The 15,955-nt window shown below is 38.1% G+C and overlaps 1 pseudogene; it reads left to right on the forward strand.

Moving 5' to 3' along the window:
- Nucleotides 1-328: 328 nt before the first annotated feature.
- LOC146468893 (uncharacterized) lies at nucleotides 329-921 on the forward strand (annotated as a pseudogene).
- The last annotated feature ends 15,034 nt before the right edge of the window (nucleotides 922-15,955 follow it).

The following is a 15,955-nucleotide window of genomic DNA, read 5'->3' on the forward strand; positions in this document are numbered from 1 at the left end:
GAATAATTACTTCCCAAATTGTCGAGCTGTTGGAGAGCCAAGGCCGGGTTAAGTAAAGAAGGAGAATGGATATAGAGAATTTTGATTTATATGGTGAAGGGTGTAGACAGAGGCTATCGCCAAAAATTAGCGTATTTCTTTTACACATAATAGACAATCGTAGCAATTATAAATTAAGGATAGTGTAAAGAGTCGATTTCTAGGTCAACAGGCACTGAATAAACGTTCAAATCCGACTATAAACGTAGTTGTTTATTTCCTCACCGAACCGACCGCTACAACTGTGAAAACTCTTAAAGGACTAGGAACAAGGTTACAAAGTCTCCCAATGGGGGTGGTACAAGAGGTTTCTGCTTTCGCTACAATAGTGAAACCCTTCAGAGCAAAGTTACTCAAAATGAAAGAATCCTTGGAACGAAAGCTGGAGGTTTTAGCCGGAGAACTGCATATTGCTAACGCCAGAATTGATCAGATTGAAAACGACATCAAGATTCATGCACAGGAGATCAATGACACTTACGAGAGAATGTTATCACTAGAGAGGTAATCGAGGGATTACAATCTAAGATTCTACAATGTTCTAGAGTCCACAGGCGAAGATTGTATTTCAAAGCTACGTGATATTTTAGACAGTGATCTTCAAGTGCAACCAACCATTGAAAACGCCCACAGGATCGGCGCTGCCAAATCAGATGGCTCTAAGTCCCAGACCAATTTTGGCAAAGTTTTTTTATCGTCCAGGGCGCTTCAGAGTCATCAAGAAGAAGAGATCTGAGCAATAACATACGCATATTGGATGATCTGATTCCAGGAGACCGCTAAAAGAAGAAGCAATTGAGCTCTGTTATAAAGGAAGCCTATGAAAACGGGAAAAGACCTAGATTTCATCATGGTAAACTGTATATTGACGTTGAGCTATAGGACGCTAAGCATGAGATGACCAAACAGTATCTACTTCCTTTTTTGTACAATTGTACGTCCCATTTATCTATTTTCCATTTTATGTTATACTTTCTTATTTACCTTTATTCTTTGTTAACTGAAGCTTTATGCAATTGACTCATGAGTCTTTTGACCCAGATATGAGGTTACAATTACTAAATGATCATGGGATTTACACAACGGATGAAGTTAACGAGTTATCTCTAATTGTCAAACCTCAGTTTTCTGTGTTTCATTTAAATACAAGAAGCCTCAATCAACATTTTCATGAAATGTGTAACCTTCTGGAATCCATTTCTATAAATTTTGATGTCATTGGATGCTCTGAAACATGGTTCACTTCTCAAACAGACTTAAGTTGTTTTTAAATTCCTGGTTACTCTAACAACAACAAACAACAAAAACAACACACTTAAAAACAGACAGTTACAAGTTAGTTATATACCTACCCGCACATAGCTAAAGCTAGTCGAGGCGGGTAGGTATGTTTATACTAAACTAAATACAAATAAATTTGGTGTTTACAAATTGACAGCCACAACTAAAATAAAACTTAAATAAGTAGTAAACAAACAAGTGAATATACAAAACAAAAAGGATTCGCAAGCTAATAGAAATTAAAGGATTGTTACAAATTTACAAGCTTTTCATTATTTCAAGAATTGAAGAAGGTGTAAGGTAAGCATTTTCTTTTTTTAAAATGTTGATTAGTATTTCATGTATTTGTTTTTTGAATAATTTTCTGCTTTCACTTTACTCAATGAAAATCGCACTTATTCGATAGGTGGCGGTGTTGTATTATATGTTAAATCAGATTATTCTTATTCTATGAGAAATGATTTCAAAATAGATTCGGTTGAAAATTTGTAGATAGAAACTGACGATAAGGTTATAGGTCTCATTTATAAACCTTCTAACGTTCCAAACTAATTTCTGGATAAACTTGAAGTTACCCTTCATAGTATTTTTTTATCCAAGAAAAAATATATTCAGAATGGGTGATTTTAATATAAATACTCTTTAACAAACTAGTACCTCCAAGAATATCTTAATTTAGTACAATCTGAAGGTTTTAAGAGTGACTTTCCACAAATATCGACCAAGTGGTGGCACAAGTCAAAAAATCGATTTTGTTCATATTTTGCTCATAGGTAGTCCCTAGTGAGAAACAAACTGAGCTGTAGTTAGTTTTTCAAAATACCGCTTCCTTTCGCGTAATTATGCGAAAAACGATTTTGTCTCAGTTGAGCTCAAAGTCCGCTTTCGGCGGGATGGAATTCGACGGGTCGCGTATCAATCCACAGACTGCTACTAACCTTCAAATGGCATTTATTGCTCTATTAGGTCTTCTTCTTTTGTTTCACGGAAAAACATTTAAAACCTAAGTTACTTTTACGTCCGAAATAGGTTTAGAAAAGCATGCTATAAATGCCAATGTTCAGCAACCACATTTTAGCACTAAAACATGGCCAATTTTACCCACGGGCGATAACTTAGATTTCCCTATAATGACTTTCTATGGCTTCACTGTATACCTATTGATCATAATATAAAAACAAAACTCTGGGTAAATGAAAATAAATGACCCGCTAGGCTTCGGATTTATCAGCATTTTCTTGAGATTTGGCGATCGAAGTGTAAAAAAGATGGCGTGACACACTGTCACGGGTACAAATATTTTTTCCTTTTAGAAAAAAAAAATGAAGCGACATTTAAAAGAAAGCATTTTTCATTCGCAGTAGAAAAATCTTTGGATCGAAAGTTCGGTAGCGTTACGGACAAATATATATTTCGGCTGCGTTTCATAACTGAAAATTTCAGAGTATCCGTTCGCTCTGATGCGGAGTCCAGTTCGTTATTGTGTAATTCTCGGTTTTCACTGTCACGCCATTGAAAAAAAAAATCGAAACTATTCCATGAATGAAGTCAAGAAATTGACATGGTATAGAGGATAAATAAATAAGGCATCTGTCCAAGTGTCAGGTCTGTGCGATATTCCGTACTCGAGTTATTTGACAAAATGTTCCACATAAATTTATAGAGCTTAGTATGGCGACGCCATGTTTGTGTCCCTCTGAGGGGCACAAACATGGCGGCCGGAAATAGGAAAAAACATCTGGAGTTCACTTTTGCCAGAAAAGATGTTTGTTTGCCCTTGTGAATTTTTGAATGTTTAGATTAATATTTCGCCTCAAACTTAAATTGTTTAGAATGCTGAAAATCACCCGAAGAGTCATTTTTAAGATACGGAAAAGCTCTGTCACGGCCGTCCTCCTTATGTCACGCACGATGGAAACTCGGAAATTGAAACTGCTCTATTTTCAAAAGGAAGCACGACATCGAGCTAAGAAATTGTGAACAGACATATTTTTAGGTAATCTTTCCTTGGATGAAGGTAAAAATTTTGTAGGCCTCCCGGTTTTGAATTCTAGAATTTGGTGACGTCACGTGAAAACCAAGAATATTATTGTGTTAAAACAAATAATTGGCAAATTTATTTTCCTCTTTCTTTATCACTGCCATGAATAAATTAAACTAGAAATAGGTACAACGCAGCAGATTTGAACTACATTGACCTGATTAAAAGTTTCGACTGTTATGTTAAACTGCATCGTTTGCGTGAAATATACGTTCGAAGTAATGTTTGTTTCACTCGTCCGTTGATCATGAGCGAGTTTTTTAGATCTCTGTAAATAAAGAAAGGGAAGAGAAATAACATAAAGGGTCCATCTCCGTTTTTAAAAACATTGTCTATAGAGTTTTCCAATTTTCATACATCTAAAAATGAGAGCTCGCGATTAGTGAATTATAGATGCAAAAACTGCGTGTTTTAGTTTATTTATTAAATTTTCAAAAGAAAGCACACGCACACTCAACGACAACAACAACAACGAAAAAAAAAACAAGACAGAATTCTGAACGTTTCTAAGGAAAAAAGTAATAACAATAAAGGCCGTAACAAATTTAATGAAACCAAGATAGTGGTCAATACTCGTGTTATTGGTAATGTTATTTTGCTGCGGCGTGCGACAAATGCAGACTGCAGACTTGCAGACTTGCAGACCTGCAGACCTGCAGACTTGCTTGCAGACCTGCAGACTTGCAGACTCAACATACTGGCCTTTCCCAATTCATTTTAAAAATAATATTGTGTAACCTCCGCCATTACATATCATGCGCTGTCCGCTTGGTACGCTTTGATACTTGGCTACTTTCACGATTGTCCTTCAGGAGTAAAATTCTTACGTGCGCCAGTTTTGAGAAAACGTTGTCAAACTATGTAGTAAACAGCATAATAAGGGCTAGGTTCTGACAAAAATACAATTTTAGTGATTTTTTAAATTTTCTAAAATATCAGGATCGGGTAAACTCTCCGACGAACGAGGCCTGTTGCATTGAATTTATCGGGTATCGAACGCCTGGCAAGAACGAATTAGCCGTACAAAGTTATTCAAAAGACATTAATAAGGCTTTTCTGATATTTTGATTGGTTATCGAGATATCCGAGTTCAAAGTTAGAATAGCAAAAAAAAATGATGTAGACGTGTTGCTCAAGTGGTCGCCTTGCCAAAGTTAGTTTGAATTTAAAAATTCCTACGCGAGATTTTAGCTCTTAAAATTTCGTAAACAACACATGCCTCCACAGGGGATTATATCACTCGATCGTACTAAAATGCCGCGAGCTAGTGAATCAGCAACACTCCATGGAATAAAGAACACTAGCACATAATTCTCGTTAAATTCCAAAGTCGCGAAAATCCGGAAGTATGCAGGTCGGCAAGTCTTCACAGTTGTCCTTAAGGACAACCGTGAAAGTAGCCAAGTAGCCTTAAAGCGTACTAAGCGGACAGCGCATGATGTGGAATGGCGGAGGTTACTTAATATTATTTTTAAGATGAATTGGGAAAGGCCAGTATGTTGAGTCCATCAAGTCTGCAAGTCTGCAGATCTGCAAGTCTGCAGGTCTGCAAGTCTGCAAGTCTGCAAGTCTGCAGGTCTGTAGGTCTGCAGGTCTGCAAGTCTGCAAGTCTGCAGTCTGCATTTGTCGCACACCGATTTTGCTGCGCTTTTTGATCCTGAAATATTCTTTTTGTGAAGATGAACGTAATTAACTAATTAGATTTTTGAACGTCCTCATTGCTTTTTTGGACGTATGAACAAATTGAATTATTATTACACCAGAGAAACAGTAAGGAACTGTAAACAAAACAGCGAGCATGGAAGTTTGCTGTTCGTTTACGTTGATAGTTGGTGAGCCATGTTCGTTTGATCGCAGACAGAACAAGGTCCAGAGAGATAGCTGTCCTGTACAAAGAATATAGACCAGCACAAGTCATGTTATGGTTTTCAAGATGCAGGGAACGAGGTTCAGCTTATTGTTGCACATGCGGCCACGTTTTCAACGCCAGGAAACATCAAGACGATGACGATTTGGGCTTATCTTTTGAGAAACATTTATCACAAAAGACACTTATCGGGCCCGGTAAGTTACTGGGACTTTCGAAAAACGGGCCCCAGGGCTTATAAGAGGCAGTTTACGGTATTCCTAGATAAGTAGGAGAGAAGGTAGACATAGCGGGCGTTTTCCATTTACCATAAGATTCCGGAAAATTCCGAGAATTTCGGTGGGAAATGTTTATCGGTGAAGAACGTGTTCCATTTAACACATGTTCCATCCATTTCCTTCTCCGTCCGATGTATTCCGCACAAAAAATACAAAATGGCGGCACAATTGTTGTGGTTAAACGAAATTGTAGAGTCGGTCTTTGAAAGAAGAGAGTCTCGTGAATTCAAAAAATGATGATGACATTCCTATCCTGGCGACGATCGCAACCTATATGAGACGCGATCTTCACCAAAATCAAGGTTTTTATGGAAATATTTTGCCGCGATATAGATAAGCTTATACGATTGATGAATTTAAAAGCCACTCCAGGATGATTTGAGGGACCATTGAAGCTCTGTGCAGAGAAGTACAAGCCACAGGAAGAGCTCCTCAACGACACGCACTTGAAACAGCTGCTGTGAAAGGGTGAATGACAAAAGACCTTGTTTAATTACAGATGCAAAATTTTAGGCTTCAAGGCGGGAAATAATCGGAACACTCAAACAACCCCAGGGTGAGTTGTAATGTTTCCTTCGATAAATACTACTTACCATTGACATACATGGCACAGTTGTGATTAATTAACGATTGAAAATCTGGAGTTAGGCCATGACACACCGAGCATTCGTATAAAGTACTACTCGAGGATAGGAAAGTCACCGAGGGAGTAGAAGAAGCCGCCATATTTCCTTACCGAAGATATGGTCGTGAACAGCCTGGAACTGGTCAAACCTTGTGAGACTCATAAATGGAACACGCAGTTCCATGAGAAAAGTTTCCAACGGGAAAACGGGACTACCTTTTTACAAGTTCCATTCTTTCCGGAAATTTTTCAGTGGAGCGAACCAAAAAAAGCATGTTCCATTTAGAACCCAACCGGAATTTATGGAGTATCTTGGTAAATAGAAAACGCCCAGAAATACCAAATGTATAGGAGCCGTAGCATGTCCTTATTGCTACTTCGTGACATTGACACAATGTTCTGTTTTAGTTATTTTTCGTTTCTCTCCAGAAAGAAGTCGTTTCCTCTTTATCAGGTGTGGATGAGTTAAGGGGGACAATTAACATACCGACCAAATTTGACGGCATTTAAAATGCTTTGTTGGACTAGGAATATAATGTGCTCGTTTCTGAGTATTTATTTCGCGTGCGAAAGTATGGAAGCAAACGGACATTAGTTACGAAAACTAGTTGCTTAAAATCGTCGTTATCCCCAATTTCAAATCATCATGGCAGAAGAAGACATCGAAACATAGAAATCTTTATGGTGACACTTCCGGTTCATGGTTGTCACGCAACTGTGTAGCTTGCGAGTTGTTTATTAGAAAAATATAGAAATGTTTATTAATTCGTAAACTGGATTGTTTTGTCAAAGTTTTCTTGATTCAGAGGGTAAGAGTACAGAAATAACCCCAGTGCGGGTTAATGAATAATTCGATGCTAAATTCTTGTTAAATCGTGCATGAAATGATCATGAAATACTAAAAATGAACTCATCGTCGACACACTAATATTAGGGAGCTTAAGCAACCACGACGACGACCGGGAGGACGACGACCGGAAGTAGGAAGAGCGTTACTGCGCAGGTGCGGCCTAAGAAGGTCGTCGTCCTGATCACGTCGACGACGTCAGAAGTAGTAGTTTCACGTCGTCGTGAATTGAACAGATTGAAGAGTTTACTGCTCACTAAAAGGTACGAATTTACTATCATTTGTCACAGTTTATAACTGATTGGAGTTTTAATTCTCTTGTGCGTTTGTTTCAAGCTCCTTTGTTCGGTTTGATGAAGAAAACCAATTTATTTGTATCATTGCTTTTCCTTCACACAGATGACAAGTGACTCGAGCCAGGGGGAGAAAGCTACATAAGTTTATTTTCAAGTTATTTGATGGAAGAGTACTGATTTTCACTTTTCTTGAATGAAGATATTTAGATGGTTATACTATACACTTAAATGTTTAATTGCAAATTGAAAATTGTCGGAAGTAACTTGCAGATTAACCTTTCAAGCGGCGAGTGATTTTATCAGATTGTTTGTTTACAGTAAGAGATTTTAGCATCGCGCTTACGGCAAATATCAAACGCCAGGCGGAAATTTTCTCTTTGATGGAAAACAATGAAGCTTTTTTTGGTTTAAGTTTATCTCCACCCAGTAGGCGACAACTTTCGAGCAAACACGAAAAAGAGAGAAGTGAGTACGAGAAACACAAGTTTATGCATTTTAGAACAAACAGCGGCTTGACGTTTCCCGTTTGGCGTTAGCCGTAAACGCGAAGCTAAATCTCTCTAGTACATAGGGTTAAGGCTCTCGAGTTTTGCAAATTGGTTTACGAACTATTGAAATGATTTAAGACCATTGTACAACTAAAACGTCTTTTAAAACTTGATTTCAAGGGGGAAAGCGTGAGACCGCCCATTGCTCGAACTACTCGATGCCTGTTGTTGTCATTTAACTTGCCAAATAAAGCTAAGCTTACATTAAATTAAATAGACAAAAATAAATAAACCTCAGACTCAGAAAATCAGACAAACATGGCACAAAATCAGTGACATCCCAGAAGTTTCAAATGTCAAATAATCTCCGTACAACATAGTATTTTTTTTTTTTTTTGGTGTTTAAATGCAATTCAGGCGCTACACGTTTAGCAAAGAACTCGCAGGTGAAATTTCAGCATGTACAAATGAAGATATGCATGAAATTGAGTAATTTATTTAGCGGTAAATTTGACAGCAAAATTTCATATGCTTTTACAGCCAAATAAATGAATAAGGTTTTAAAAAGTGGATTAATTTATTTCTAGCAAACCTCACATGACTTTCTGCTAGACTCAATCAAAACAAACATTTTTTTATTTACTTTGGTAGGAATCCAAACTTTGTGTGGAGTAATGAACACGATATTGCAATGTGCCGGGAGGTTCTTATTGTTGAACCTTACCGATTTAAGATCAGAAGCCTAAGTCTCTAAACGATGTCATTTCTTGTAAAGAAGCGAAACTGAACGAAGGTTTCAAACGTCGTCGTCCTTGAAAACTTCACTGCTTAAGTTTCTTTTTCCCGCCTAAAACGACGTTCTCGTTCCAGTCCCTCCGCGTTTACTTGCCGTCGTCGTCCTGGTTGCTTAAGCTCCCTATTAAGCTTGTATCGAGCAAGAATAGATGAAGAAGATGCCCAAATCTTATGTTGGATTGTTAATTAAGGTATCAGCTTAGTTTCCCTACCTTTATGTCTCAAAATAATGCACGTTTTTGAAGCGCTTTTGGCTTTCGTAGTACGCGGTCACCGGCTATGTCACGCCATTGTTTACAATGCGAATGTCAGATTTTCGACAGGGTAGGTGATAAATTCGAAGCCCTGCGAGTCACTTAAAATAATTTACCCAAACCTTTGTTTTGATATTATGATTAATAAGTACACAGTGAAGCCATAGAAAGTCATTTTATGATAATCGAAGTTATCGCCCATGGGTAAAATTTGCCCTTATTTAAGTTCGAAAATTCGGTTGTTAAAAATTTGCATTTATAGCATGTTGTTCTAGATCAGTTTCGGGCATAAAAGTAACGTAAGTCTTGAATGTTTTTCTGTGGAACAGAAGAAGAAGACCTAGAAAAACAATAGATGTTATTTCAAGATCCGTGACAGACTGTGGATTGATACGCGGCCGGCCAAAGTTAAGGAAAATTCCGTCCGGCGGGAAGCGGATTTTGGCTCAACTGAGTTGAAAATCGTTTTTCGCATGTTCACGCGTAAGGAAGCCGTATTTGAAAAAACTAACTACAGCCCGTTTCGTTTCTTACTAGGTTCTACCTATGAGCAAAATATGAGCGAAATCGATTTTTTGACTTGTGCCACCAAAAGTTGATTTCGGTCGATATTTGTGGGAAGCCGCTCTTAATCAGTTGATTTTGAAGCAACACGTATCACTGAATTTTCACAAAGCTGCGTTAATCACATTTTCATAAATTTGTCGACTTCCTGCACAAGTGGTAGCTTAGCGATTGAGATTGCAGATCATTTACCACTTTTTTGTATTTGTTATAATCCGATATCAAATCCTTTTCTTGACTTTTTTGAGTTCAGAGATTTTACGCATTTTGACGGATAGTGAGAAATTTAAATCGGATTTAAATCAACGAAATTGGGGCTCAATATACAAATGTAATGAAGCAAATGACAGTTTAACTAGGTTCCTTCATATTTTTAATAAGGTAAGTAATAAACACGCGCCTCTCAAAAAGGCTAAAATTAAACACAATCATATAAGCCTTGGATAACGTCTGGCTTAAAGGGGTCTTAAAGAAACCAGTGAAGCGGTTACAGATAAATTATACAAAAAGTGGCTCACTACTCAGAATTCTAATTTCTTAAACAAGGATAAATTATATCGAAATAAAATTGCACAATTAACAAGATCTATCGTGACAGCTTTTACTAATGATATGTTAACCAAGTCGGACAAAACCAAAAAGATTTGGGACAATATTAATCTACTGATAAACAAGAAACGACCAAGCTCACATCTAGATAAAATAGAGATAGATAATAAACAATATCAACAACCTTTAACTTTCTCTAATCGTCTCATTAATTTTTTTTTGTAATATCCCTTCTTCATTGGCATTGGCCTAAATCTGATAGGAGTGGTACCTATTATCTCTCTCAGCAAACAGAAATATTTCAGTTCTATAAAAACTCTGATCTCCAACGTTTGTATTTTGCGCTTATGTAACAGTAAGAGTGGAGAGTATAAATAAAAAAAATGTCAAATGTCAAAATGTACTACTGCAAGAGCGAACTCTAAACACTATCCAATAGTGGCAAAAAAATGCCCCAAAATCACACTAAAACGGGACAAAGGCAATAGCTCCTTTGACAAGAGATCCCAATTCATGTAATATAGACAGCCAAAAAGAAAACGCCAGCGTAACTCGGAGGTTTTGAACGTAGCACACTCCGATAACACGCGCATACCGGCCCGAAGCCAAAGAGAAACTCGTAAATCGATCTGATCGTAAAAATGCAACCAGAAAGATTTCCACACAGCATCACTGTCATACAAACCCTCCAACACAAAGAACGAGCAAAAATAGAGTTTGAGTTGCAAAATGTATGGGTAATAAATGTATGTCTGTGCGGAAATCTTGCCATGTACCCCGAGAAAGACTTTGAAGTCAACTTGGTGGGAGAACGCTGGGCATTGATTGACCACTCTGACCACAAGCCGCAGCCAATCAAAGACTCAACCTGTTCCTATCAAACACAAACCCTCTGATAAGGGCCCAAATCCAGACAGAGACTCAGAATGTTTTCAACCAACAAAACGTTTCTGAAACAAGTTCAACACCAATGAGATTCAATGGCATCTTTACATTAGGAAGGCTTTAAAAAGCTCGAGAAGACCTTCCACTAAGACAATTGTATTTATTTAACCCTAAGAGACTAAGGAGATGACTAAAGGATTTTAGACATCATTTCTTTTCATTAAACTAAAACACTTATACACCATAACCTATGCATGTTTTGACAGAAGAGACTCCATACTCACTTTTAACACAAAGACACTTAATAGAAGCTGAAGAAAAAAATATCAGGAAAAATCTTGAAAATTTAAAAAGAAAACGAGAAAAAATAATTACATATTTGCATTTTAAAACTGTTAGCTGACAGTAACATTTCTTAAACATAGAATTTGGTTATTTGAGTCACTTAATTAAGAAACTTTAATACTGGAGAACATTTAAGAAACATGTTTGGCTAGTTTGATCTCATTCTGAAAGATCCGGTGTGAACTGTAAAGAATGAGCAATTGTACCTGTTCAATAACAAATATGTACACAAAACTCACATATTCAAATGGTACAAATAGAGTAATTTCACTCGAAATTGGAAAAAAAAAGTTGAGCTCTTTTTCATCTGGATCTCCTTTGCAGCGGTACTGCAGTAATATTTTTGTAAGGTCAGCGGATGCATGTCACCAATTTGCTTGGTGACCGCTCATCCTGGCTCGTAAGCCGCCATGTTTTCGTTTTCATCACGAGTGTGATTTTGTTTAGTCTTTATCCGTGTAATCCTTCATCATCCACATGTGTGGAAGGCCGTCTGAGTTATTATCTTAAGTAAAAGGTTTTAACTTACGAATAACAATCAGTCTTGCTTGTCGAAACTCCTTCGGATGTTATAAGTTTGATGTGCGTAGGCAGCCACACAACCAAGTCTGCCATTGGCATCCTTTAGCTTTTTAGGGCCATCTCTTGATGGATCGTGAAAATGGTACTCACATAAAGTGGTGCTGGATACATGCTAACTCTGGCATGGCAGATGCCACACTCACAGCTAGTGTCAGCCCGTTGTGTGTGGACTTTGCATTTCCTGCGAGTTTCAGTGACCACTGGCACAGGGTGGTGAAAAAGCATGTGGTTAAAGCGGATGTCGTGCAGCATTTGAGTCCTTGAGCCGACTCCATACTGCCCCGGCGGCAAAACAAATTTCCACCAATTAGTTGCTACACCCGTGTCTCTTTCAATTTCCTAGGAGTGACATCTGGGCGGCCTGCTTTCTGGTACAGGATGTGTGCATTTATCAGAGTAACCTCAAGCATGTGGAAAAACACTTTGTTATATCATATCTGGCCTTTCATAAGCCTGGAACAAGTTGCCATCCTTTAATCCCCTAAGTCAACCCCTCCCATCGGTGTGCGTTGTGCATTTTGCTCAATCTTGGTTGTAGAAAGTTCTTTTTTTCCCAGCGTCCTTGGGACTTAACTTTTCTTTCCACCTGGCCAATGTCTAGACCTTCTGGCAAAGTAGACAGAAACTGCACATTTTTATTTTGTCTTTCCATGTAACATGAACAAAATTTTCTTATGCCTGAAAAGAGACTCCCCTCAAGCAAAAATTTTCTATTTGCTCTCACATTTCCACATGCAAGTATTCCTCTCCTTCCCAGTTCCAGAAATAGTGGGACAGAGGTAATTTACCAGTGGGAATAGTGGGACAGAGGTAAACCAGTTGTCAACATACAGCCGGGCGGGTAGCCTTTACTCACACATGGCTCTGTGAGTTGCATTACAACTCATCTAAAAGCCAAGTCTTTGCTAGCTACTGGACCTTCATTTCCAGGGCATAGCCATTGTCTGCATTATCAATTACGAATCCTTCAAGCCAAACCGGCTTCTCTCCGAAAGCATGAATTACCGGAACTGGACTCGTCCCTTCTATTTTTTCAAAGTTTCATCCAAAGATAAATCCTGTGTTGGTGAGTGTATTGAAGTTAACCTTGGAAGCAGAGTATTTAGAACTGGTCTAATTTTCCACAGTTTGTACTTATTAGGTTCTGCAGGGTCTGGTGTATTGTCATTATTTAAAAAAATGCAGAAACAACAGAATTGCAAGGTAGCTATTTATAGCAATGGTATAATGAATAATGAGTATTAGTGACTGCATTACTTGACCAGTATGATTTCAAGTTGTTGTTGTTGTTGTTGTTGTTGTTGTTTTTTCACTAATGGGAGACCAAGTCAAGCTCTCAACTCCGGGACACCAAAAGCTTGGAGACTGCCAGATAAATCGTTGGCAAGTTGACGTTTCTGCCGTTCCAAACCGATGCTCTCATTGACAATCATTTAAATCATTTAAACATGATCGGCGAAGAAAAGATCAAAAACAGTAACTCAAGTGGAATTGGCGGGAATGTCGACTTTGATGTCAACTTTTCATAGAAGTCTATGTCTTCTTGGGCTTGCAAGCGAGAAGATCATCGCAAATTCGATTAATCTCGGTCATTGGCGTCCTCACTGTTGTCATCTTCGTCTGAAGTTTCAGAGTTTAAGTCCTCTGAAACACTGCTGTCGACATCAGAGGCGTTGAATGAATGAATGAATGAATGAATGAATGAATGAATGAATGAATGAATGAATGAATGAATGAATGAATGAATGAATGAATGAATGAATGAATGATGGATGGATGGATGGATAGATGGACGGACGGACGGACGGACGGAGGGAGGGAGGGAGGGATGGATGGATGGATGGATGGATGGATGGATGGATGGATGGATGGATGGATGGATGGATGGATGGATGGATGGACAACAACTTGTTTCTGGAGAAAGTCTAACAGTTGTGGAAAGTTATGATTCTGCAAAGTTGTTAATGTTGCGCAGTTTTTCGCAACCTGTATATTGAGCTCTGTCAGTTCTCACTATTTTTTTGCTCATGTTGAATTGGAAAAAGAGGTTGTTGCTGCTTGGAATAAATCGGCTATATGGATGGACTTTCTAATAGAAAAAATACGCTACAAATTATATTAACTTTATATCCGTCTCACAATAGCCGGTTACGGCTATAAACAAAGCTAATAACTGGTGCCGGGATAAAAAAAAAAACAGTGGAGACTGTATTTGACTGTGACGGACACCGATCTGAAACATTTGGATTGGTTTCAGGGTTTTATTCAAGATACATACTTTACTGAAAAAAAGGTAAAACTCTTTCTTGTCATTTAAGCTCAATATTTGTCTGCACTCCCGCGGACACGCAAGAAAACTTGTCGTTTGTATGCTAGTTTCGTTTCACCTCTTCAGTTCTTAAATTGTGAGGCATTTTGCTAATTATTTATGAAAATCATTTTGATGTTAAAGTTGCTAGTTGGGTATTAATTGAGGAAATTTATCCTAGGAACCTGAAATTAAAAATGATTTGGAAAACTAAAGGCCCGGCCGAATGTATCCAACAAGTTGAAGCAACATTGTCCAACATTGTTGAATCCACCATGTTGCACGATGTTGCATGATGTTGGATGATGCGGAACGAAGTTTGATTTCCATTAAACATCGTCTGCAACATCATCCAACATTTCTTTTGTTTTCCGGTGTGAACAACAATGTTGCATTCGTTTGCATGGCCACCGTATTAAACATTGTTGAACGCGCGCATGCCTACTAAGTTGACTTTGCGTGCATCTGTATCCATGGCGATGATTTATTGTTTATATTTGCTTCGCGGTTTCCCGCGTGAGTGTTTAATTTAAGCTACAGTATGGCGAACGAGCAAAGTTTTGAGTCTCTCAACGGAAAAAACTTAGGCACAAGTGATCTCTAATCAAAAAGAAAGAGACTTGAAAGAGCAAAGTAGCAAATGAAACTGCAAGGCACCATGAAAAGCGAGAAGATGGTCCGAAGCGGAGTTTGATCGGTCTCGCGGCATTTTTTTGGGTAAACCAATTTGGCGCAGGTTTGTTTTTAAGGATTCTGGGTAGATTTTGTTCCAGACCCTTGAGACCAAGTGTTTCATCAAACATGTTGCATTCGTTTGGCCACCTCGTTCAACATTGTGCAACATCGTCCAATAATGTTGGATGATGTTGCAATCGTTTGGCCGGTCCTTAAAATACTTTTAAAAAGCTTCAGCTTACAATCTGATGGTCTTACGTGTAATACTTCTAGAATCAGTTAGCTAGCAGCCGTCACCAGATGCAGTAAGCTTTTCAAAAATAAGTAATCGAGAATTTAGTATCCTACCGATTTTGAAAATTTTGGCACTGATCTGTGAAAGAAATCTACTCGATTCGGCAGCTTTTAGCTTGACTAATTTCTCCCAATAAACTGAATTCATTCCAACCTTCCTAACTAGTTTAACCATTACCTGTTTTACAGGCACTCGGCATTAAAATCTTTTAAGGCTAAACTATATCCTGGTTATTACGTAAAATCAAAAACTCGTAAAATGACAGTTTACAAAATTTGGTGGAAGCGACGAACATTCATGTCAGTGCCGGTGCGTAGAAAACATAGCTTGGGATGATGGCCTTAATAAAGGGAACCTAGCCACCTCTTCAAGGACTTGCCACCAATTGAAAAATATGGTTCAAAGACTTCTCAAATAAAATTTAGTTCATCAGCATTGTAGAAAGTATTTTTATATTTCTTATTCTAATAAAAAGCACAACGGTTTTTTGAGGTTTAGTGTTTTCTATAGCCAGGATCGAGAATTTCCTGGGGTTGTCCCCAATGCGTTAGTTTTGTAAGCTTGGAGGGAGGAACTTAAACAGGGTAATAAAATATTTTCACGTACAAATTGTTTAACAATTATATAATTTTAATAGCGTCGAATACACTCGAGCTCGAAGCGAAGAAAAGCTTATGATTACCGAACTGGGCATTCTCTTCTATTTTCCATACAAGTTAGTAGCCCCACGCAAATTTACGTGTATCCGCCCGTATCCGCCTATGTTTATGACGTGAAGGGTGGCGCAATTTTTTTCTAAAAATAGATTTTTGCTACAACACATGAGTTTGCGTGGACCCTACGCTTACGGTCTCCATCCCCGATTATGGTTCCTGACAATAGCTAAATCAGCCGACGCGGCTAACGCCATTAGCGTTTATTTTGCTGGAACACTTCTTAAG

The sequence above is a fragment of the Pavona decussata genome, unplaced genomic scaffold, assembly GCF_977016875.1.
Source record: "Pavona decussata unplaced genomic scaffold, jaPavDecu1.1 SCAFFOLD_128, whole genome shotgun sequence".
Classification (NCBI taxonomy): Eukaryota; Metazoa; Cnidaria; class Anthozoa; order Scleractinia; family Agariciidae; genus Pavona; species Pavona decussata.